Below are 26,262 nucleotides of genomic sequence, written 5' to 3' on the forward strand. Positions count from 1 at the left end.
GTGTATATATGGGTGTGTTTGTGTATATGCGTTTGTGTATATGTTTGTGTATATATGGGTGTATTTGTGTATATGTTTGTGTGTAGATGTTTGTGTGTGTTTTTGTATGTGTGTGTTTGTGTATATGTGTGTATATGGGTGTGTGTTTGTGTGTATATATGGGTGTGTTTGTGTATATGTGTTTGTGTATATGTGTGTTTGGGTATGTGTGTTTTTGTTTGTATATGTGTTTGTGTATATGTGTTCGTGTATGTGTGTGTATAACTGTGTGTGTGTGTGTGTGTGTGTGTTTGGATATGTGTTTTTGTTTGTATATGTGTGAGTTCGTGTATATGTGTGTGTTTGTCTGTTTATGTGTGTGTGTGTGTGTGTGTTTATATCTTGTTGTGTTTGTGTATATATATGTGTGTGTCTGTGTATGGTTGTTTGTTTGTGTGTGCGTGTATATATGTGTGTAGGTGAGTAGAAGTATTGTTATTGTTCACATTGATAACTGTTTTTTTATGTTGTTGCAGATTTTGATGTACCGATTGGACTACATCTTCGATTCGTTGGACTACTGCGTAGATCTACGTTTTTTCAAAGTTTAATAAAATGGTTAACGAGGGTTTTGTTGGGGATTTCTTATTTCAATAAAAAAGAATTGTCTTTGTGTTTTTTTTTAAACTTTATTAGTGCCTAGATAATGGCAGTTGGCTGATTGACAGCGTCCATTATTAAGGCGGTACTTAGTGTTAGCCGGTGCAGAGGCTAGCACTAACCACCCATTATTACCCCGGTACCCACCACCACCAGGGGTGCCGGGAAGAGCTTGGTACGATGCAGTACCCGACCATCTGTTGTGATGGTCGGGTACTGGGGCGGCCGTAGGCTGGTATTATGAGGCTGGGAAGGGCCAAAATCAGTGGACCTTCCCACCCTTGTAATGCTAGGCTGCTGCTGCTGTGTTGTATCGGGCTGGTTATAAAAATGGGGGGGAACCCCACGTCGTTTTTTTTTTTTGAATTTAACAAATTTAGCAATAGACGGGTCCCCCACATTTTTAATAACCAGCCATATACAAGGCCGCAGCAGTCTGGCATTACATTGGTGGGAAGGGCCATTGGTTTTGTCCATTCCCAGGCTAATAACACTGTGTTGTATGTGGCTGGTTATGATAAATTGGGTGGAACCCCATGTCTTTTAAAAAAAAAAAATGTAAATAAATAATTACAAAAAATGACGTGGGGTCCCCCCACTTTTATAATCAGCCAGATACAACACAGCAGCAGCAGCCTAGCATTACAAGGGTGGGAAGGTCCACTGTTTTTGGCCCTTCCCAGCCTCATAATACCAGCCTGCGGCCGCCCCAGAGCCCGACCATCACAACAGATGGTCGGGTACTGGATCGTACCTGGCTCTTCCCGGCACCCCTGGTGGTGGTGGGTACCGGGGTAATAATGGTGGTTAGTGTTAGCCTCTGCACCGGCTAACACTAAGCCTCGCCTTAGTAATGGATGTTTTCACTCAGACAGCGGCCATTACTAAAGTGGTAGTAATAAAATTTGAAAAGACAAAGATATAGATAAAATATTTTATTGAAATAAAGCACCCCCAACACAACCCTCATTAACCATTTTATTGTAGAAAAAAAAAAACGTCATCTAAGTAGTCCTCGAAACCGACGTAGTCCAAACACCAAACCTGTGAAAAAAAAAATGAAATAAAACATGTTGTAGGCTTAGATTCAGTTTAATGTGTGATACTGACTTTTATACCATGTATAGAAGCCTGCCGTGAAGTTGACTTAGATACAGGGCGCCAGCAGACAGTATCATACATGGCCATACATACATATATACAAACATACATACAAGCATGCACATATATACATGCAAATATACATACATGCAAACATACACACATATATACATGCAAACTATCATACATACATGCATACACACACACACATGAAAACATACATACATACAAACAAACATGCAAAGATACATACATATATACAAGCATGCACAAATATACATGCAAACATAAATACATGCAAACATAATTACATACATGCACATATATATAAACATACATGCAAACATACATGCAAAAATAAAAACATGCAAACATACATACATGCACATATATACATACATACATACATGACAACATACATACAAACATACATGACAACATACATACATGCAAACATACATACATACATACATGCAAACATACATACACACATGCAAACATATATACATGCAAATATACATACAAACATGCACATGTATACATACATGCCAACATACATGCAAACATACATGCACATATATACATACATACATGACAACATACATACATGCAAATATATACATGCAAATATACATACATACACACATGCACATATATACATACATGCCAACATACATGCACATATATACATACATGACAACATACATACATACATATATACATGACAACATACATATATATATACACACATGCAAATATACATACAAACATGCATACATACATACATGCAAACATACATACATTCATGCAAACATACATACATACATACAAATATACATACACACATGCACATATATACATACATACATGACAACATACATACATGACAACATACATGCAAAAATACATACATGCAAACATACATACATGCAAACATACATACATACATGCAAATATATACATGCAAATATACATACAAACATGCACATATATACATACATGCCAACATACATGCACAGATATACATACATGACAACATACATACATACATACATGCCAAAAAAAATAATAATACGTTCATACTTACTTTCCTCCTGTCCGGCCTCCAGCGATGACGTTTCATCCATGTCGCCGCTGCAGCCTGTGATTGGCTGCAGAGGCGGTCACGTGGGATGAAGCGTCATCCTGGCGTGCGTGACCGCCACTACAGCCTGTGATTGGCTGCAGCGGCGAAAGGAATGAAACGTCATCGCTGGAGGCCGGACAGGAGGAAAGTAAGTACGAACGTATAATTTTTATTTTTTTATTACATTTATTAAAATTGTATTTTCCGCGCGCCGAGCATGTACTGTGAAGGTTGCTGAAAGAGTTAGTGCAGCCCATTAACTCTATCAGCACCCCGGACAGTAGCATGCTCGGTGCACGTAAGTGACAGGTTCGGTCAGAACTAGTTCGGTCCGAACCGAACTTTTTTGTGAAATTCGGCGAACTAGCCGAACCGAACTTTTGATAAGTTCGCTCATCTCTAGTGCCAAGGAATCAATCCAGCATAATCTGCGCTCCAAATGCCAAATGGTGCTTCTTCCCTTCTGAACCCTGATGATGTATTAAATATGGGGTATTTCCATACTCTGGAGAAGATTCTTTATAAGTGTTGGGGTGCTTTCCCCATTTATTTGATGAAACAATTAACTACACCCCTAGATGAATTCCTCAAGGGGTGTAGTTTCCCAAATGGAGTCACTTTTGGGGGGTTTCCACTGTACTGTTACCTTAGGACCTTTACAAATGCGACATGGTGCAGAAAAATCAATCCAGCAAAACCTGCACTCCAAAAGCTAAATGGCGTGCCTTCGCTTCTGAGTCCTACCGCTTGCCCAAACAGAATTTTGTGACCACATGTTGGGTATTTCCGTACTCTGAAAAAGTTACAATTGTTGGGGTGCTTATCCTCATTTATTTGCTGAAAAAGTTAAAAATTTTGAGTTAAAGCTACATCTTATTGGAAAATAATGTAATTTTTCATTTTCGCTGCCCAATTCTAATGAAATCTATGAAACACCTGGGGGGTCAAAATGCTCACTACACCCCTAGATGAATTCCTCAAGGGGTGTCGTTTCCAAAAATGTGGTCTTTTTTTGGGGTATTTCCTTTGTTTTAGCACCACAAGACCTCTTCTAACCTGACATGGTGCCTGAAATATAATCTAAGAAAAGGAAGGCCCTAAAATCCACTAGGTGCTCCTTTGCTTCTGGGCCCTTTGTTTCAGTCCATTAGCACACTAGCGTCACATGTGGAATATTTCTAAAAGCTTCAGAATCAGGGCAAAAAATATTCAGTTGTGTTTCTCTGGTTAAACTTTCAGTATTACAGGAAAAATGGATTAAAATGGCATTTCTGCAAAAAAAAAAGAAATTTGCAAATTTCCCTCCCACTTTGCTTTAATCCCTGTGAAATGCATAAAAGGTTAGGAAACTTTCTAAATGCTGTTTTGAATACTTTAAGGGGTGCAGGTTTTAAAATGGGGTGATTTTTGGGTGGTTCCTAATATATAAGGCCCTCAAAGCCACTTCAGAACTGAACTGTTCCATAAAAAAATAGGCTTTTTAAATTTTCTTGAAAATGTGAGAAATTGCTGCTAAGCCATGTAACGTCCTAGAAAAATAAAAGGATGTTCAAAACATGATGCCTACATAAATTAGACATATGGGAAATGTTAACTAGTAACTATTTTGTGTGGTATTACTATTTACAAGCAGACTCATTTGAATTTAGATAAAATGCTAATTTTTACAAATTTTCTCTACATTTTGGTGTTTTTCCCCAAAAAATATTGAATTTATCGACCAAATTTTTCACTAACATAAAGTACAATATGTCACGAGAAAACCTTCACAGAATCGCTTGTATAGGTATAAGAATTTTAAAGTTATTACCACATATATTAACACATGTCATATTTTAAAAATGAGGCCTGTCATTTGGTCCAAAAGTGGCTGCTGCGGGAAGGGTTTAAACTTGAAGAGAAAAATGGATGCAAGTCCAACATCGACGTCCACCGGTTTAAGTGTCAGCGTGGTTTTCATTGGAGTTCTTGTACCTCAGAGTCTTCAGTCAGGATGCCACTTGCCAAACCTGTGGTAAAGGCAAAGGTGGGAAATCAGGATCCATTTCTGCTGGAAGCCAGAATGGAACATCTATGTAATGATGGGGGTAGGGAAACAGACAAGTGAGCCCTAATCTACCCGCCACTCAGTCTATCCTGCCTACTTGCAACGACCCGCCCTAGGTGACGGGGTACAACTGGGCAACGGTCCCTACGCTCAATAAGTGCACGACAGACAAACAGACAAGGGTACACAGAAGCAAGGGAAAAGGGGCAGTTGCCCACGGCAACACCGTGAGCAACAAGAGTGGTGAACGAGCCGAGTCAAACCAGGAGTGTACGAGGTACCAAACACAGAGCAGGAGAGTAGTGAACTAGCCGAGTCAAACCAGGAGTGTACGAGGTACCAAACGTAGAGCAGAAGAGTAGTCAGTAAGCCAGGGTCAATATGAAGCAGGGTCAAATAGTTCAAGAAGCTGCAGCAGGGCCAGGAAACCAAACGAGAAGAATCACAAGCAAGGAGGAACAGGAAAGGCAGGTATAAATAGAAAGAGGGCGGGAGCTAGCTCCGTCTGGCCAGGCTGTGATAGGCTCTCCCACTCCTAAGCCTGCCATCCTGAGTGGTGGAAGATGGAGTCAGTCTCACAGACATAGAAGCAGGTGCAGACTGATTACCTATGGGCATAGACACAGAAGCTGTGCCTGGCAGATCCTTAACAGTACCCCCCCTTTTATGAGGGGCCACCGGACCCTTTCTAGATGGACCTGGTTTATTGGGGAAACGAAGGTGGAACCTCCTGACCAATAACCCAGCGTGAACATCCCGGGCGGATACCCAAGTCCTCTCCTCAGGCCCGTATCCTCTCCAATGGACCAGGTACTGGAGGGAGCCTTGGACCATCTTGCTGTCCACAATCTTGGCCACTTCGAATTCTACCCCCTCAGGGGTGAGAACGTGGACAGGAGGTTTCGTCGAGGGAGCCAAGGACGGGGAGCAGTGTTTAAGGAGGGAGGCATGAAACACGTTGTGTACTCGAAAAGATGGGGGCAACTCCAATCGGAAGGAGACAGGATTGAGGACTTCAATGACCTTGTACGGCTCTATAAACCGGGGAGCAAACTTCTTGGACGGGATTTTAAGGTGCAAGTTCTTTGATGAAAGTCAGGTGGTGACCTTACGTCAGGGTAAGAGACCTGTTGAGGAGTATTGCTCTGACTTTAGGAAGTGGTGCGTAGCTTCTCGGTGGAATGACCCTGCCTTAAGGTGCCAGTTTAGGTTGGGTCTGTCGAACGCCCTGAAAGACCTGCTAGTTAGCTATCCCTTTTCTGACTCCCTAGACCAGGTTATGGCTTTAGTGGTACGACTTGACCGACGTCTCAGGGAACGACAACTTGAAAGTTTTTGTGTTTTCTCCTCTGACTCCCCCATGATGCCTGCCGAGGTTCCGTTGCTTCGTTCTTCCACGGAAGACTCGGAGGTACCTATGCCACTCTGGGCCTCCGTGTCCCCCCAACAACGAAGAGCAGGAGAGTAGTGAACAAGCCGAGTCAAACCAGGAGTGTACGAGGTACCAAACGTAGAGCAGAAGAGTAGTCAGTAAGCCAGGGTCAATATGAAGCAGGGTCAAATAGTTCAAGAAGCTGCAGCAGGGCAAGGAAACCAAACGAGAAGAATCACAAGCAAGGAGGAACAGGAAAAGCAAGTATAAATAGACAGAGGGCGGGAGCTAGCTCCATCTGGCCAGGCTGTGATAGGCTCTCACACTCCTAAGCCTGCCATCCTGAGTGGTGGAAGATGGAGTCAGTCTCACAGACATAGAAGCAGGTGCAGACTGATTACCTATGGGCGTAGACACAGAAGCTGTGCCTGGCAGATCCTTAACAATCTATATGTCCAGGTTGTCCCAAAGTTTGGGGAGGTCTTCTGGATTACTGTTTGACGTCCATCTTTTATAGTCACAAGACTAAATGGGAATGACCATCGCACTGGTAACTTCTTGGCTCTCAGAGCATCAGTCACTGGTTTTTAAGATCCTCATTTTAGCCAGGGTCCTCGGGGCTAAGTCTTAGAAAAGTAATATTTTAGAGCCTTCATATTGTAGGTCTTGGTGCTCTCTCGCTGCTTTAAACAGAGTTGAAGTATTTACAAAGCTTAACAGGCCGCATATAACATCTCTCGAGGGTTCATTTTGGGCAGGCATTGGCCTGAGCGCTCTGTGAACCCTCTGTACTACTATTTTTTCAGCATTTTCATGGCCTACTAGAGTATCAATCATTTGGGACACTGCTTGTAGCAAGGCCTCCATGGCCACAGACTGGAAGTCCCTGAAAACTGATATTCTGACGTCGGCTACGATTTTATTGATCTTAGATCATTAGGTGAGTATTGTTAAGTATTGTTAAGATGTTGCTGGTGTGCTATAAGTGTATTATCGATAGACTCACTGTGTCCCTATATGCTTGATACCCCCTTTAATGTCAGCTAGTTCCTTCAATATTGGGGAGATAGCCTGTGTCAGGGCTTTCTTGAAGTAGGAGCAGGATAGGGTGTCTCCACTCCTGGCTATTTCAGAATAGGCAGTGGAGCTATCATCATCGGAGTCTTTCTCGTGTGCTCTGTTTTTCTTTCCAGCTACAGTGAAGGAAATAAGTATTTGATCCCTTGCTGATTTTGTAAGTTTGCCCACTGTCAAAGACAGTCTAGAATTTTTAGGCTAGGTTAATTTTACCAGTGAGAGATAGATTATATTTAAAAAAAAAACAGAAAATCACATTGTCAAAATTATATATATTTATTTGCATTGTGCACAGAGAAATAACTATTTGATCCCTTTGGCAAACAAGACTTAATACTTGGTGGCAAAACCCTTGTTGGCAAGCACAGCAGTCAGACGTTTTTAGTAGTTGATGATGAGGTTTGCACACATGTTAGATGGAATTTTGGCCCACTCCTCTTTGCAGATCATCTGTAAATCATTAAGATTTCGAGGCTGTCGCTTGGCAACTCGGATCTTCAGCTCCCTCCATAAGTTTTCGATGGGATTAAGGTCTGGAGACTGGCTAGGCCACTTTATGACCTTAATGTGCTTCTTTTTGAGCCACTCCTTTGTTGCCTTGGCTGTATGTTTTGGGACATTCTCGTGCTGGAAGACCCAGCCACGAGCCATTTTTAATGTCCTGGTGGAGGGAAGGAGGTTGTCACTCAGGATTTGACGGTACATGGCTCCATCCATTCTCCCATTGATGCGGTGAAGTAGTCCTGTGCCCTTAGCAGAGAAACACCCCAAAAACATAATGTTTCCACCTCCATGCTTGACAGTGAGGACGGTGTTCTTTGGGTCATAGGCAGCATTTCTCTTCCTCCAAACACGGAGAGTTGAGTTAATGCCAAAGAGCTCAATTTTAGTCTCATCTGACCACAGCACCTTCTCCCAATCACTCTCAGAATTGACAGTGGGCAAACTTACAAAATCAGCAAGGGATCAAATACTTATTTCCTTCACTGTATCTGTGTCGGCTGGACGGAGACACTAGTTTCTTCTTGAGGAATTTATCAATTTCGGACTCCGTGTTAGAAAGTGCTAGGTGAGTCTTTAAACTTCTCTTTGGATGTTTTGACGATTTTGCCAAAGAAGCAAGTCCTAAAAGCTTTTGTTTCCAGATTGCGAAGTGAGGAGCTCCGAAGTTATTCTACCATCAAGATTCCTGGTTAGCTCAACCCCCCCCCCCTCAATGAGACATATAAGGAGAAAAATAGTGAATCAAAGTACAGCGCTGCTAACATCAATTGCAAATCCAGACAAGAAGGTAATAAAATGGATTTATTGGGTTTTTAATTAAAATAATTAATTAAATAGGCAATAAAGTAGGCTACGCGTTTCGACGCTGGAGTAGTATCTTCATCAGGCCATGTACATTACATTGTGAGGAGGCACTTTAAATAGTGAGGGAAGGCAAAAAAACTGAAAAAACGCCAAAAATGGCAGGTCAAAGGTCCTGCTTTTGTCTTGGACGCAATGATAGCCTGAGATTGGTTTGGAGACCACGTGGGCAACACCATGAAGGGGCCTTCTTAAGGGAACGTCACATCGGTCCTACTCCTGGGATTATGGTGTAGGGTGGCATAATGTACAGTATTCTGACCCCTCTAGTCTTCATTTAAGGTACACTAACAGCTCTAAGTTACAATGATTTGGTCATGGAACCAGTGGTACGGCCAAAGTGTCCCAGAAGCTGTTTTTCAACAGGACAACGCCAGTTTGCATTTCGCTCGTGCCTCTGTTAGCAGCCTGAGTGGCCTAAACGTGCTACTTTAGCCTGGAGCGTCTCCGGACTTGTCTCCCATCGAGAGTATCTGGGACGTCATTGCTTGGCAATTGCAAAGGGAGCTGCCAGCAGCCAATCTTGATGATTTGCGTGCCCAAGTGCATTCTGCATGGCATAACATTCCTCAGACAACCATTAGTTACCTCATTGATACAATGTAAAGTCATGTAAGTGCGTGTATTTCTGTGTGTGGTGCTCATACTCAATACTGAATAAATCAAGATGTTTAGAATATTTTGTTTCCATTTTCTTATCATTTGCATATCATTAACATGTCTATCGATCCTGTGATTTCCACAATTTCAAAACTTTTCCATCTTGGTGTTGCAATTTCAAAGTTGAGGAGTGTATGTATGCATAAATATATATACAGGGACCTAACTAGGAAATACTGTAAATAGTGCCATACAGCCCCCTCAGCGCAAATTTTTATTTATTTTAAGCCAAGCCTCTAATCCCACCCAATCCCCACCCATAGACACACGCTTCAGCCCACACAGTATTATGCTCCCATAGTGCCCCCCACACAGTATAATGAACCCATAACTGCCACCATACAGTATTATGCCCCCAAACCGTATAATGCCCACACAGATGCCCCATACAGTATAATGCCCACAGAGGTGCCCCAAAACAGTATAACAATGAAAACACAAATGTCAGAGGCAAAGAAACCCTATTTCACAGTTACCATAGGAATTGTTAAATTATAAAAAGTAATCTTTATTATGCTAATTCAGCAAATAGACAAACAGACAAACCAACATAAATGGTTACAATATTCAATGCTGGGATCGGGTCAGCAACCGTTAGTGGTTGTGTCAGTATAAACATGTATTTGCCGTCTATGTCTTATAGATCGGCAGAGTCTGGAGAGCATGGATAGCACCAATTGACTCCTGATCAGTTAAATTGTTAAATTATTAAAGAGGCTCTGTCACCAGATTTTGCAACCCCTATCTGCTATTGCAGCAGATAGGCGCTGCAATGTAGATTACAGTAACATTTTTATTTTTAAAAAACGAGCATTTTTGGCCAAGTTATGACCATTTTTGTAGTTATGCAAATGAGGCTTGCAAAAGTCCAAGTGGGTGTGTTTAAAAGTAAAAGTCCAAGTGGGCATGTATTATGTGCGTACATCGGGGCGTTTTTAATACTTTTACTAGCTGGGCGCTCTGATGAGAAGTATCATCCACTTCTCTTCAGAACGCCCAGCTTCTGGCAGTGCACAGACACAGCGTGTTCTCGAGAGATCACGCTGTGACGTCACTCACAGGTCCTGCATCGTGTCAGACGAGCGAGGACACCGGCACCAGAGGCTACAGTTGATTCTGCAGCAGCATCAGCATTTGCAGGTAAGTAGCTACATCGACTTACCTGCTAACGCCGATGCTGCTGCAGAATCAACTGTAGCCTCTGGTGCCGGTGTCCTCGCTCATCTGACACGATGCAGGACCTGTGAGTGACGTCACAGCGTGATCTCTCGAGAACACGCTGTGTCTGTGCACTGCCAGAAGCTGGGCGTTCTGAAGAGAAGTGGATGATACTTCTCATCAGAGCGCCCAGCTAGTAAAAGTATTAAAAACGCCCGATGTACGCACATAATACACGCCCACTTGGACTTTTACTTTTAAACACACCCACTTGGACTTTTGCAAGCCTCATTTGCATAACTACAAAAATGGTCATAACATGGCCAAAAATGCTCGTTTTTTTTTAAATAAAAACGTTACTGTAATCTACATTGCAGCGCCTATCTGCTGCAATAGCAGATAGGGGTTGCAAAATCTGGTGACAGAGCCTCTTTAAGCCCTAAAAGCCAGCATGTATTAAAATTGAAAGGAGAGCCCCCCCCCCCGACATGTTTCGCTACGAATGCAGCGTCCTCAGGGGTTCACGGGGCTACTGACGGCGCGCCGAGAAGTTCTAACTGTTATGGGAATCCTCTGTGACGTATTAGGGGGTGTGTGTGCAGGTAGAGCCAATAGCAATAGAGGTGGGCGGGAATCTGCAACCCCGGTTTGAGTGGCAGATGAAGCTGCCAATGAGACAACAAGAAGCCCGGGCAGCTGAGCATAAGGGCTCACGCATGCGCTCTAGGGCTGGTACAGTACTTATACTCGGGACCACTCACGATCGAATAGATAAGTGTTAAGTTTATACCCAGATCGATTATACAACTACAAATGACTAATGTTAGAGTTAGATATTAGATATACACTAGTAGTCGAAAATACGCGATGTGAATCATTTATTAATTATATAAGATGCCCAGGCAGCTGAGCAATAGGGCTCACGCATGCGCTCTAGGGCTCAATCAGTACTTATACTCAGGACCCCTCACGATCAGACAGATGAGTGTTATGTTTGCACCCAAATCTATTATACACCCACAGATGACTAGTGTTAGAATAAAGTATTAGATATATATGAGTAGTTAAAGATACACTATGTGAATCATTTATTATTATATAAAGGGAAAAGTGATATGACAGCCGATATCGCTGCTAGTGAAACACCAGTCATGTGCAGAGGCATAGGTGTAACTATAGGTATATGTGTACACTTGTATGTCAGCTCTAGACTGAGTTGATGATAATGGTTGCATAATATATTAGTGTGTAGGGTTTGTTTTAAATGAACGTAATTGTAGTCAGATAGGGAATCGATATACAATAGATACTAATAGTAAATTCTTAAAGCACGTCTGAGTATCTATCAGAAAAATTCCCTATAAAAATTCGCAAGAGGATGAGAATACCCCAGATAGAACAGAGAGAATATGGGGCCATCAGAACTCAATAGTTGGACGATGTCTGTGAATATTATGTCCTATTTCCGTAGAGAGGAAGATTACAAAAAATATACGAAGAGAAATTAGATTATGGACCAGTGACATGAGTTATCAAGACACTTAACTAGATACGCGAGTATCAGAGAAAAGCTGCGAATGTGAATCCTTCATTCAGACCAGAGGGGCTAAGAGAACGCAAACGATGAATCCATCGTGCTTCCTCCTGTAACAAAATCTGATCAAGATTTCCAGCCCTAGGTCCTAACTTAATCTGGGTGACACCCCAAAATTGAAGTAACTTGGTGTCACCTCCATGTAGTTGGTGCATATGTTTGGACAACGTAGTGTCCTCTTTCTGATTGATTGTGCTCAGATGCTTGGAGATTCTCCTTCTTAGCTCCTGTATGGTCTTTCCCACATACAATTTGGGACAGGGACATTTCGCTATATATATCACCCCGCTACTCTGACAGTTAATAAACTGCTTGATAGTGTAGATCTTACCGTCGGGTGGATTTGTGAAGGTCTTTGTCATGGGCATAAGAGGACAGAAGGAGCAACGGCCACAGGGGTGGGAGCCCCTGACTGGTGATCTTAACCAAGTCTGTTGGGAGTTATTTTTTATGGAATAGTGGCTGTGTACCAAGAGTTCTCGTAGATTCTTACCTCGGCGGTAAGTGATACTTGGAGCCGCTGAAATTACTCCTTCAAGGTCTGGATCGGTGGTAAGTATTGACCACTGTTTTCTAAGAATGTCCATAACCTGGGAGGAACAGACATCATATGTACCGATGCAACGGATGGCACTGGATGACTCGGTGGTGATGCGGTTTTTACTTTTGTCCTGAATTAAATTCTGTCTGTCAGTTGCCTTAGCCCTAGCATAGGCCCTGTGTAACCATTTTTTCGGGTAGCCACGTGCCGTAAATTTATTGTATAGTTCATCACATTCGATCTGAAAGGTTTGTTTATCAGAGCAATTTCTCTTAGCCCGGAGGTATTGCCCTATCGGTATGCCCTTTTTAAGGGCCGGTGGGTGATGACTTTGCCAATGTAAAAGGCTATTCGTGGCAGTGGCCTTCCGAAAAATATTAGTATGTACACTGCCGTCAGGGTCCAAGGAGATCTTGAGGTCAAGGAAGTTAATTTCACTCCTGTGTGTTTCATGAGTAAACCTCATGCCAATGTCATTTTTATTAAGTGCCAGAGCAAAATCATTAAATAAATTAATATCACCATCCCAGAAAATGAGAATATCGTCGATAAATCTCCCCCAGAACAAAATATGTGATGTGAAAAAAAGTAAGTCATCCGTAAAAACAATGGTGTCTTCCCACCACCCCAAAAACAAATTTGCATAAGTGGGTGCGCAAACAGTGCCCATGGCTGTGCCTTTTGTTTGTTTATAATATTTTCTGTCAAAAACAAAAAAATTATGTGTAAGTAGAAATTGTAACATTGATAAAACAAAATCATTGTGTAGATGAAATTGAGTACCTTTGGTGCTAAGAAAGTGTTTGACTGCATTTAAACCTAAGTGGTGCTGAATGTTGGTGTATAATGATTCTACGTCGATGGTGGCAAGAATAGTGGTTTGAGTGACATTGATCTCCTGGATCCTGGCGACAGTGTCTTTGGTATCCTTTAGAAAAGAAGGCAAGGAGGAGACGAACGGTGAGAGGATTTTGTCTACATAGAGACTAATGCCCTGTGTAAGATTATCGTTTCCTGACACGATTGGTCTACCAGGGAGGGGGACGAACAGCCTTATGGATTTTTGGCAAGGCGTAAAACGTTGCCAGGGTCGGGTTGGGATTATATAAACGCTTGAATTCATCCTTAGTTAATAAATTGTTGGCTTTTGCCTCTGAGAGGAGGAGGTGCAATTCAACCAGAAACCGGTCGGTGGGATTAGCTGTCAGTATGACATAGATAGTAGTGTCATCTAATAGTTTGTGGACCATTTTAGTATAAACCGATCGGTCCATAACAACTATATTTCCCCCCTTATCAGAGGGTTTTAGAACTATCTCGTCATTTCTGCACAAGTCATCCAGTGCCAGTTTTTCTCTATCAGTAAGGTTACCGAAGACCTTGGATTTATCATTTTTCAATTTACATAAGTCAGTACACACCATCTTAACAAAGACGTCAATATGACTAAACTGGGAAAATGGTGGCGTTAGCTTGGACTTTGGTCGTAAGGAGGAGAAGGGGCCAGTGGCAGCCGCGACTCCAAATTCATTTTCCTCAAGTAATGTTTCAAGATCTTTTAAAGTCTTTTGTTCCTCATAGCTACATACTGTGCCGTCCCAAGTAATGTTTTTAAAGTGTTTGTGTAATGCTAGTTTCCTAGCAAAAAGATTGATATCCTTTGACCAGATAAAGTCATCAAAGGCGTATATGACAGTCCCCTCCGTAATAGGGTTTCTTGATAGGGATTTAGCTGTAGTGAGGATAAATTAAAAATTTGCATCTTGTCATCTCTGAGACCGTGTGTACTGGTTGGTGTTATTGTTTTAGACCCCAACGTGAGTTGGGTGGTCCTAAAAAAGGAAACGTAGTAATAGGGGTCATAGGTGTATTTGCACTGCTCAGTAGACTGGGATTGTTCCCATTGCCTATTTGTTCCACGCCAGATATTTGGGGCGCCTGAGGTGTGTTTGAGAAGCCTGGTAGCCGTGAGGCAACAGAAGTAGAGGACGTGGATTTGAAACTGGTGGGGAAACATATCCCACTTTGATTAGAAAGATCTACTGTAGAGGACCTAGGTGGAATAGAAGTTCTCTTGGATGAGTTAAATTTATTATTTTTGTTGTTAACCTTAATTTTACGTTTAGTGCCCAACCTTAAGTTCTCACTGGTTAGCCTAGAGTCATCAGTACCCGATTCCGAAAAGTCTGTATAGACAGCAGTCTGTTTGAATATAGGCTGTGAACGTGTTTTATATGTATACGCTTGTCCTGTGTCAAAGTCTCTACAATCGCGAATATATTTGCGATGTTTACGTTCCTTTATTTCTCCTTGCAATTTCTCTATATTTTTCTGTAACTTAGTTTCAGATGTAATAAACTCAGGGGAGGATTTAAATATCTGTATATCCTCAATCTCTTTTTCAAGTTGAACTGCGGTTAGATTGTGGTCGCGTTTTTCGAACTCTAAGAGGTAGCTCAGCATGCGGAGAGAGCTATCCGTCAGGAGCTCCTCCCACCCTTTGATGAAAGTACTATCGTTCCGGAATAGATTAGGTACAATATTAATACGTAAGCCTCGATATACTATTTTTTGCTGTATATAAGTTTCTAGACTTGCTATTTCCCAACTTGATCGAATGAATTTTAAATATGTTTTTTGTAAATCCTTAAACGCTGTGTGAACATCAAATTGATGTAAAGGAATTTTTCTTTGGTGAACACATATGCAGCTTCAGCAGTAAAACTCTCTGGATTGGGTTTTTTGGATAGAAAACCAGCCATAACCTAAATATATATTGGTAATTACTTTGGAAGTTCCACAGTGTGAACAGAAAAATATAGAGAAATTGCAAGGAGAAATAAAGGAACGTAAATATCGCAAATATATTCGCGATTGTAGAGACTTTGACACGGGACAATCGTATACATATAAAACACGTTCACAGCCTATATTCAAACAGACTGCTGTCTATACAGACTTTTCGGAATCAGATGCCTCGGGTACTGATGACTCTAGGCTAACCAGTGAGAACTTAAGGTTGGGCACTAAATGTAAAATTAAGGTTAACAACAAAAATAATAAATTTAACTCATCCAAGAGAACTTCTATTACACCTAGGTCCTCTACAGTAGATCTTTCTAATCAAAGTGGGATATGTTTCCCCACCAGTTTCAAATCCACGTCCTCTACTTCTGTTGCCTCACGGCTACCAGGCTTCTCAAACACACCTCAGGCGCCCCAAATATCTGGCGTGGAACAAATAGGCAATGGGAACAATCCCAGTCTACTGAGCAGTGCAAATACACCTATGACCCCTATTACTACGTTTCCTTTTTTAGGACCACCCAACTCACGTTGGGGTCTAAAACAATAACACCAACCAGTACACACGGTCTCAGGCCTCATTCACACGACCGTATTTTTTCCCACCCGTAAATACTGGCGTAAATACGGGTCCGGTGTCACACGTATTCGACCCGTTTTGCACCAGTATTTACGGACCCGTGCCCATAAATATGGGTCCAGTGTCACCCGTATTCCACCCGTATTTACAGGCACGTTTTTGGCGGCAAAATAGCACTGCACTAATCGGCAGCCCCTTCTCTCTATCAGTGCAGGATAGAGAGAAGGGACAGCCCTTTCTGTAATAAAAGTTAAAGAAATTCATACTTACCCGGCCGTTGTCTTGGTGACGCGTCCCTCTCTTCACATCCAGCCCGACATCCCTGGATGACGCGGCAGTCCATGTGACCGCTGCAGCCTGTGATTGACCTGTGATTGGCTGCAGCGGTCACATGGGCTGAAACATCATCCAGGGATGGCCAGGACGTCGGGCCGGATGTCGAGAGGGACGCGTCACCAAGCCAACGGCCGGGAGACCGCACTGGAGGAAGCAGGAAGTTCTCGGTAAGTATGAACGTCTTTTATTTTTTACAGGTTGCTCTTTATTCTGATCGGTAGTCACTGTCCAGGGTGCTGAAAGAGTTACTGCCGATCAGTTAACTCTTTCAGCTCCCTGGACAGTGACTATTTACTGACGTCGCTTAGCAACGCTGCCGTAATGACGGGTGCACACATGTAGCCACCCGTCATTACGAGAGCTCCATAGACTTCTATGGACTGTCCGTGCCGTTATTACGGCCTGAAATAGGACATGTTCTATCTTTTTTAATGGCACGGGCACCTTCCCGTAAGAAAACGGGAAGGTACCCGTGGCCAATAGAAGTCTATGAGCCCGTTATTACGGGTCGTAATTACGACCCGTAATAGCGGGAGTTTTTACGGTCGTGTGCATGAGGCCTCAGAGATGACAAGATGCAAATTTTTAATTTATCCTCACTACAGCTAAATCCCTATCAAGAAACCCTATTACGGAGGGGACTGTCATATACGCCCGCACCCGCCTTTGATGACTTTATCTGGTCAAAGGATATCAATCTTTTTGCTAGGAAACTAGCATTACACAAACACTTTAAAAACATTACTCGGGACGGCACAGTATGTAGCTATGAGGAACAAAAGACTTTAAAAGATCTTGAAACATTACTTGAGGAAAATGAATTTGGAGTCGCGGCTGCCACTGGCCCCTTCTCCTCCTTACGACCAAAGTCCAAGCTAACTCCACCATTTTCCCAGTTTAGTCATATTGACGTCTTTGTTAAGATGGTGTGTACTGACTTATGTAAATTGAAAAATGATAAATCCAAGGTCTTCGGTAACCTTTGTGATAGTGAAAAACTGGCACTGGATGACTTGTGCAGAAATGACGAGATAGTTCTAAAACCCTCTGATAAGGGGGGAAATATAGTTGTTATGGACCGATCGGTTTATACTAAAATGGTCCACAAACTATTAGGTGACACTACTACCTATGTCATACTGACAGCTAATCCCACCGACCGGTTTCTGGTTGAATTGCACCTCCTCCTCTCAGAGGCAAAAGCCAACAATTTACTAACTAAGGATGAATTCAAGCGTTTATATAATCCCAACCCGACCCTGGCAACGTTTTACACCTTGCCAAAAATCCATAAGGCTGTTCGTCCCACCCCTGGTAGACCAATCGTGTCAGGAAACGATAATCTTACACAGGGCATTAGTCTCTATGTAGACGAAATCCTCTCACCGTTCGTCTCCTCCTTGCCTTCTTTTCTAAAGGATACCAAAGACACTGTCGCCAGGATCCAGGAGATCAATGTCACTCAAACCACTATTCTTGCCACCATCGACGTAGAATCATTATACACCAACATTCAGCACCACTTAGGTTTAAATGCAGTCAAACACTTTCTTAGCACCAAAGGTACTCAATTTCATCTACACAATGATTTTGTTTTATCAATGTTACAATTTGTACTTACACATAATTTTTTTGTTTTTGACAGAAAATATTATAAACAAACAAAAGGCACAGCCATAAGCACTGTTTGCGCACCCACTTATGCAAATTTGTTTTTGGGGTGGTGGGGAGACACCATTGTTTTTACAGATGACTTACTTTTTTTCACATCACATATTTTGTTCTGGGGGAGATTTATCGACGATATTCTCATTTTCTGGGATGGTGATATTAATTTATTTAATGATTTTGTTCTGGCACTTAATAAAAATGACATTGGCATGAGGTATACTCATGAAACACACAGGAGTGAAATTAACTTCCTTGACCTCAAGATCTCCTTGGACCCTGACGGCAGTGTACATACTAATATTTTTCGGAAGGCCACTGCCACGAATAGCCTTTTACATTGGCAAAGTCATCACCCACCGGCCCTTAAAAAGGGCATACCGATAGGGCAATACCTCCGGGCTAAGAGAAATTGCTCTGATGAACAAACCTTTCAGATCGAATGTGATGAACTATACAATAAATTTACGGCACGTGGCTACCCGAAAAAATGGTTACACAGGGCCTATGCTAGGGCTAAGGCAACTGACAGACAGAATTTAAATCAGGACAAAAGTAAAAACCGCATCACCACCGAGTCATCCAGTGCCATCCTTTACATCGGTACATATGATGTCTGTTCCTCCCAGGTTATGGACATTCTTAGAAAACAGTGGTCAATACTTACCACCGATCCAGACCTTGAAGGAGTAATTTCAGCGGCTCCAAGTATCACTTACCGCCGAGGTAAGAATCTACGAGAACTCTTGGTACACAGCCACTATTCCATAAAAAATAACTCCCAACAGACTTGGTTAAGATCACCAGTCAGGGGCTCCCACCCCTGTGGCCGTTGCTCCTTCTGTCCTCTTATGCCCATGACAAAGACCTTCACAAGTCCACCCGACGGTAAGATCTACACTATCAAGCAGTTTATTAACTGTCAGAGTAGCGGGGTGATATATATAGCGAAATGTCCCTGTCCCAAATTGTATGTGGGAAAGACCATACAGGAGCTAAGAAGAAGAATCTCCAAGCATCTGAGCACAATCAATCAGAAAGAGGACACTACGTTGTCCAAACATATGCACCAACTACATGGAGGTGACACCAAGTTACTTCAATTTTGGGGTGTCACCCAGATTAAGTTAGGACCTAGGGCTGGAAATCTTGATTAGATTTTGTTACAGGAGGAAGCACGATGGATTAATTGTTTGCGTTCTCTTAGCCCCTCTGGTCTGAATGAAGGATTCACATTCGCAGCTTTTCTCTGATACTCGCGTATCTAGTTCAGTGTCTTGATAACTCGTGTCACTGGTCCATAATCTAATTTCTATTCGTATATTTTTTGTAATCTTCCTCTCTACGGAAATAGGACATAATATTCACAGACATCGTCCAACTATTGAGTTCTGATGGCCCCATATTCTCTCTGTTCTATCTGGGGTATTCTCATCCTCTTGCGAATTTTTATAGGGAATTTTTCTGATAGATACTCAGACGTGCTTTAAGAATTTACTATTAGTATCTATTGTATATCGATTCCCTATCTGACTACAATTACGTTCATTTAAAACAAACCCTACACACTAATATATTATGCAACCATTATCATCAACTCAGTCTAGAGCTGACATACAAGTGTACACATATACCTATAGTTACACCTATGCCTCTGCACATGACTGGTGTTTCACTAGCAGCGATATCGGCTGTCATATCACTTTTCCCTTTATATAATAATAAATGATTCACATAGTGTATCTTTAACTACTCATATATATCTAATACTTTATTCTAACACTAGTCATCTGTGGGTGTATAATAGATTTGGGTGCAAACATAACACTCATCTGTCTGATCGTGAGGGGTCCTGAGTATAAGTACTGATTGAGCCCTAGAGCGCATGCGTGAGCCCTATTGCTCAGCTGCCCGGGCATCTTATATAATTAATAAATGATTCACATCGCATATTTTCGACTACTAGTGTATATCTAATATCTAACTCTAACATTAGTCATTTGTAGTTGTATAATCGATCTGGGTATAAACTTAACACTTATCTATTCGATCGTGAGTGGTCCCGAGTATAAGTACTGTACCAGCCCTAGAGCGCATGCGTGAGCCCTTATGCTCAGCTGCCCGGGCTTCTTGTTGTCTCATTGGCAGCTTCATCTGCCACTCAAACCGGGGTTGCAGATTCCCGCCCACCTCTATTGCTATTGGCTCTACCTGCACACACACCCCCTAATACGTCACAGAGGATTCCCATAACAGTTAGAACTTCTCGGCGCGCCGTCAGTAGGCCTGTGAACCCCTGAGGACGCTGCATTCGTAGCGAAACATGTCGGGGGGGGGGGGCTCTCCTTTCAATTTTAATACATGCTGGCTTTTAGGGCTTAATAATTTAACAATTTAACTGATCAGGAGTCAATTGCTGCTATCCATGCTCTCCAGACTCTGCCGATCTATAAGACATAGACGGCAAATACATGTAAAACTGACACAACCACTAACGGTTGCTGACCCGATCCCAGCATTGAAAATTGTAACCATTTATGTTGGTTTGTCTGTTTGTCTATTTGCTGAATTAGCATAATAAAGATTACTTTTTATAATTGAACAATTCCTATGGTAACTGGGAAATAGGGCTTCTTTGCCTCTGGCATTTGTGTTTTCATTGTTGTATCTGGCCTGCCAGTTATCAAGGGTCCAAACCATATATTTTTCCAATACAGTATAATGCCCACACAGATGCCCCAATACAGTATAATGCCCACACAGATGCCCCCATGCAGTACAATGCCCAAACAAATTCCCCCATACAGCATAATGCCCCATAGCTGCCCCCATGCAGCATAATACCACCATAGCTGCCCCTGTGCAGCATAATACCCACATAGCTGCCCCCACAGTATAATGCTCCCCATAGCTGTTCCCACACAGTATAATGCTCTCAATAGTTGCCCCCACACAGTATAATGCCTCCCATAGCTGCCCTCACACAGTATAATGCCTCCCATAGCTGCCCCACTGTATAATGCCCCCCATAGCAGCCCCCACTGTATAATGCCCCATGCAGTATAATGCCCCCCATAGCTGTCCGCACAGTATAATACCCCCACAGTATAATGCCGCCCATACAGTATAATGCCCCTCATATAGTAAAATGCTCCTATAGCTGCCACCATATCAGCCCCCCCTTCCCTACCCAGTATAATGCCCCATAGTGCCTAATAGAAAAAAAATAACATAATTACTTACCTATCCCCGTTCCCACGACGGGTGGAGGATCCTTCTCCTCTGGTCTGTGCAGTGAGTGACTCAGCGCAGACAGGCGCGATAATGTCACTATATCGCTCCTGCCTACGCTGAGCAGCAAACGGCACAGTGAATGCTGGAGCAAGAAGCCGTCATCTCCTTGCTCTAGCCTTCAGGAAATGGGACCAGCGCGGTTAGTACTGTATGGCTACGCAATTGCGACCGTTGCGACCTCTAGGACTACGCCACTGTTACAGTAACATATGACAGAGCAGGGAGATACCTCCCTGCTTTGTTATACTGTTCAATAGCATCTGCGTCTGAAGGGCGCAGACACTATTGAATGTGGCGTCACTACCGCTGTAGCAGCCATAGCGGCTGCTAGTGATGGGGGGGCCCGTGTTGGCTGGTGCACGTGCCCCCTCTAATGACGCGGGCCCTGTAGTTACGCTACTGTGTATATATCATTTATACTATTAGAATAGCATAATATATATATAAATTTTATTATTTACTTACTGTTAAAATGTAGCTGTTTTATCCATGCAAATTCTGTGTGAACTTTTTATTAGTTAGTATTCCTGTAATATCCCTGTAATATCCTTGGGGTCTAGAGTTTATTAAGGTGTAACACTGGTTATTTCTGGTGGTCTAGGGTGACTAAGTGTATGTTTGCATGAGTAATTTTTGACAGTGCACAGTTTTACCTGCTCAGAAGGGGATTTCCAGGCACTAGGAAGAGTGTTTGGCTGGCATGTGTCATTATACCTTTGTTCTCTCTGTATTGAAAAGCACCATATATGTCAAGTATAGTGTAAAAACAAAATCTGAACAAGGCCTTAGACAGCGCTCTCATACCCCTTAAGCATGCCAACACATTCTGCATGGATCGCATGTGGGCCTGTGTAGTCCCGACCCAACCCTGGGCATATGTGTCTAAACTGTGCAAGCACGGCAACCTGCAGGACGGCATCAGTGGCCGAAATCCTAGACAACAACCTATAAACATTGAAGTGGACACAAGGTGAAGAGAATTCAAAATGCGGAGAACGCTACACATTAGAAAAATTAAAGGCTGCACACCATTGAAATCATTATTTTTTTTTCAAATAAAAATGTCTATGTGTTTGGTGCAACTTTCTAAAAACTTTTTTATTAAAAAAAGATTTTTTTTACTTTCTGAAATACAGCTGTTTTGTATTTTGTATCCTATATACAGAGCAGCTATATCTGGCGCTGCAACCTGTATCCGTCCGGTCAGCGGCACTGACGGTTTCAGTGTCAGAGGGTCCTGCGTGATCGAGCTGTTACCGATCACATCTAAGTTCATAACTTAGATGTGATGGATAACAGGTGGATCCTGCGTGTACCCGGTGTCACTGAACCCGTCAGTTCCGCAGACCTGACGGATTGAGGTCTCAGCGCACGATACAGCTGCACTGTTTACAGAATACAAAATACAAAACAGATGTATTTAAAAAAGTAAAAAATATTTTTAATAAAAAGTAATTAGAAAGTTGCACTAAACACATTTTTATTTAATACAAAATTAAAAAAGAATTAAACATTTCAAAAGTGTACATAGTCTTTAACCCCTTCTCGCTTTGGCCTCTTTGACCTTCCTGACAGAGCCTTATTTTTCAAATCTGACATGTGTCATTTTATGTGGTAACAACTTTGAAATGCTTTTACCTATCCAAGCGATTCTGAGAATGTTTTCTCGTGACACACTGTACTTTAAGTTAGTGGTAAAATTTGGTCGATATATTCAGTATTTAATTGTGCAAAACACCAAAATGAAACGAAAAATTAGCATTTTTCTAAATTTAAATGTATCTGCTTGTAAAACAGTTAATAATAACACACAAAATAGTTGCTAATTAACATTTCCCATATGTCTACTTTAGATTGGCATCGGTTTTTTTTTTTCAACATTTTTTCTATTTGGTTTTAAGCAAAACAGATATCAATATGCATTTTCCAATAGAAAAACATATAGCAATACAAGTAAAATGTGGAAACAAGAGAGAATGATATGTAACATAAGCATGTATGTACACACAAACAAGTCAAGGACAAATTTGAAATCAGTAAAACAGCAGCTATACCAACTGTCACTAGGATAGGGATCTATAGTTAGGTCTAGGGGTGCAGATCAGGAAGGTTAGGGTAGATATGAAATGGACACGTCCAAAGGTCTATGTGCTCAAATCAGCGGGACTATCAGCCCATAGGAGCTTATAATTGCGGTCTTCTCAAAACGATAGCCACTGTGACCATAGTTTTCTAAATTTAGCATAGTGGTGCAGTTCTAGATCGGACATCTCTTCCACTCTGGCTAGTTGGGCTCCCTTTCTAAACCAGTGGCTTATAGGGGGGGGGGTCTTGTCAGTTTTCCAGTATAGTGGAATGAGCGCTCTGGCTGCACAAAAAAAGATGCATCCAAAGAACTCCTGAGACATGCAGTGATGGGGGTGACCCCAAATTCATAAACAGTAGACAGGGGGTTAATGGTGGTGTAAGTGCGAGTGATAGTGTTTAATAAAGCTTGCACTTTATCCCAGTAGAGGTTATTTTATCACATTCCCACCAAATATGTAACTAGGATCCCACTTCCTTATTACATCTCCAACATAGAGGGGTGGTGTCAGGGTAGATTTTATTAAGAACCCATGGGGTTTTGTACCACTTAGTAGCTAATTTGTATGCAGATTCCTGCATTGTGATGCATCTAGAGATACCCAAAGAGTTCTTATAGATTTCCTTTATCTCTCTGTCAGGGAATACAGTATGACGTTCTCCTTCCCAGGATGTAATGAATGAGGGGTTAGTGGCAGAAAACATTTTAATGAAGTTACCGTAGAGGAGGGAGATCAATTTCTTAGGGTGTTTACCAATGAGCAGCAAGTGCTCTAGCCATGTCACTGAACGACTTGGGGAGCTCTGTTTTAGTGCTATTAAATAACTTTGTTTGAGGTGTTGATAGTGTTGTGGAAGTCAATGGCTCAAAATATATTAGACTGAAATTTAGACGAGTGTTCCAACAGACACTCACGCCAGGCACTTTATCCAGCATCCTAATGAGGATATTTCATACCGATATATATCGAGAGAGGAGAAATAACACACATACGCTGCTGGTATGCTCAAAATACTCCTCTGCGGGTTTATTTCCAAACTCAATTACAATACTATCATTCAGAAGGGGTGTAGGCTTGAGGTTAACAAATCAGAGACAATGTGACAATATTTGTTATTCAGCCAATTACAGACATACAATACATTTCAGATACATCATTATAATTTTTCACACATCAGGTTTGCAGGTGGCCTTATCTCTCTTGGCAAGAATGTTCCCGTAAGAGGCATTCCCACATGCATATTTGCCACCCTCCCATCTCACTCCCTGTCGCTTCTCTGCAAGCTATGGGAACCAAGGTCAAAGAGAACTAACTAAGAAACATACGAAATCAACATTAATATACTTGTCTTAAAGGAACTATGACTTTCTTATTCACTACAAAAGAACCAAGATGGGAACTCCAGACCTGATGGCCGCTGCACGAAATTAAATTATTTAAACATTATTATAATCACTTTCGCATAATGCATATCTTAGTAATTCGGCATCCTGCTTGATAATTCATAATGTAATTTCATACAGAGAATATAAGCAAATAAACCATCCTTCACAAACCCCACTTTTTCTCATATTAAATTACAGAAATTATATATTATGATTGTAAACCTCAAACAATATATCAATAGGGCCACAACTAATAATATAATAACATCACCAATGTCCGGTTTGGGTATAGAGACCCACCAGTGCATTGACAAGTCCTGTACATTATCATCATCCTCTTCTATCTTCTGATCTTCACTGACTGTCACCCTTAGGGTAACCCACACAATTTTGGAGTCAGACTGTACGGTGGTGTCCAGTGGGGGATTTATTATTACCCCCTCCTGGTCACTTACTTATTAAAACACTTGGATGCTGCTAACGGGTTCACTCCGTTTTTTTTGTCTTTGGTTTACTTTGACCATTGCTGATGTCATCAGGACATGGCTTGGTCCTTCCCATCTGTCAGACACCCCGTCTCTTTTAGTATACATCACCGGGCTGTACTGTGAGCCTGGGGTGAGTTCCCACATAGACGGATTAGTGGAGTTTTATTGTGACTACCAAAAACCCTCCGCATCTGTCCTCTTCCTCCGGTAAGTTGCTTGTCTGCACGGCTGCTTAGAACTGTGACACTGCCGTCAGCTCATGACAAACGCGTTGTATAGGCTCAGTGTAAAGGATCTGCCAGGCACTACGTCTGGGTATACTCCCAGGATTAATCAGTCGACACCTGAGGCCAGACCTCTGAGACTGACACCTGCTCCCACCAATCAGGGTGGCAGGCTCAGGAGTGGGAGAGCCTATCGCGGCCTGGTCAGTCAGAGTTAGCTCCGCCCCCTGTCCATTTATACCTGCCGTTTTCTCTTCCTCCTTGCTTCTTATTCTTCTTGGATTCCTGGCCCCACTGCTGCCTTGCTCCAGCCTGCTTCTGCCGTGCTTCTGCCTTGCTGCAGTTCCGTTTATCCTGCGTTGCTCTGCCCCTGGCTTGCTTCTGCTCCGTGCTCCCGTTTGTATACTCCACTACTTCCTGATCCTGACTGGCTCATTCACCGCTCCGTTTCCTCGCGGCGTTCCGTGGGCTACTGTATTCCCTTGCGTGTTCCCTGTTTGTACTCCCTTGCACTTAGACAGCGTAGGGACCGCCGCCAAGTTGTACCCCGTCGCCTAGGGCGGGTCGTTGCAAGTAGGCAGGGACAGGGCGGTGGGTAGATTAGGGCTCACTTGTTCCCTTCACCTCCTTCCTGCCATTACATAATAACAAGCCCTTACCTAGTCTACCATTTCTCCTACGCTGACGCTATCATGGACCCCCTTGAGACCCTGAC

Source organism: Rhinoderma darwinii, chromosome 10, assembly GCF_050947455.1.
Source record: "Rhinoderma darwinii isolate aRhiDar2 chromosome 10, aRhiDar2.hap1, whole genome shotgun sequence".
Lineage (NCBI taxonomy): Eukaryota > Metazoa > Chordata > Amphibia > Anura > Rhinodermatidae > Rhinoderma > Rhinoderma darwinii.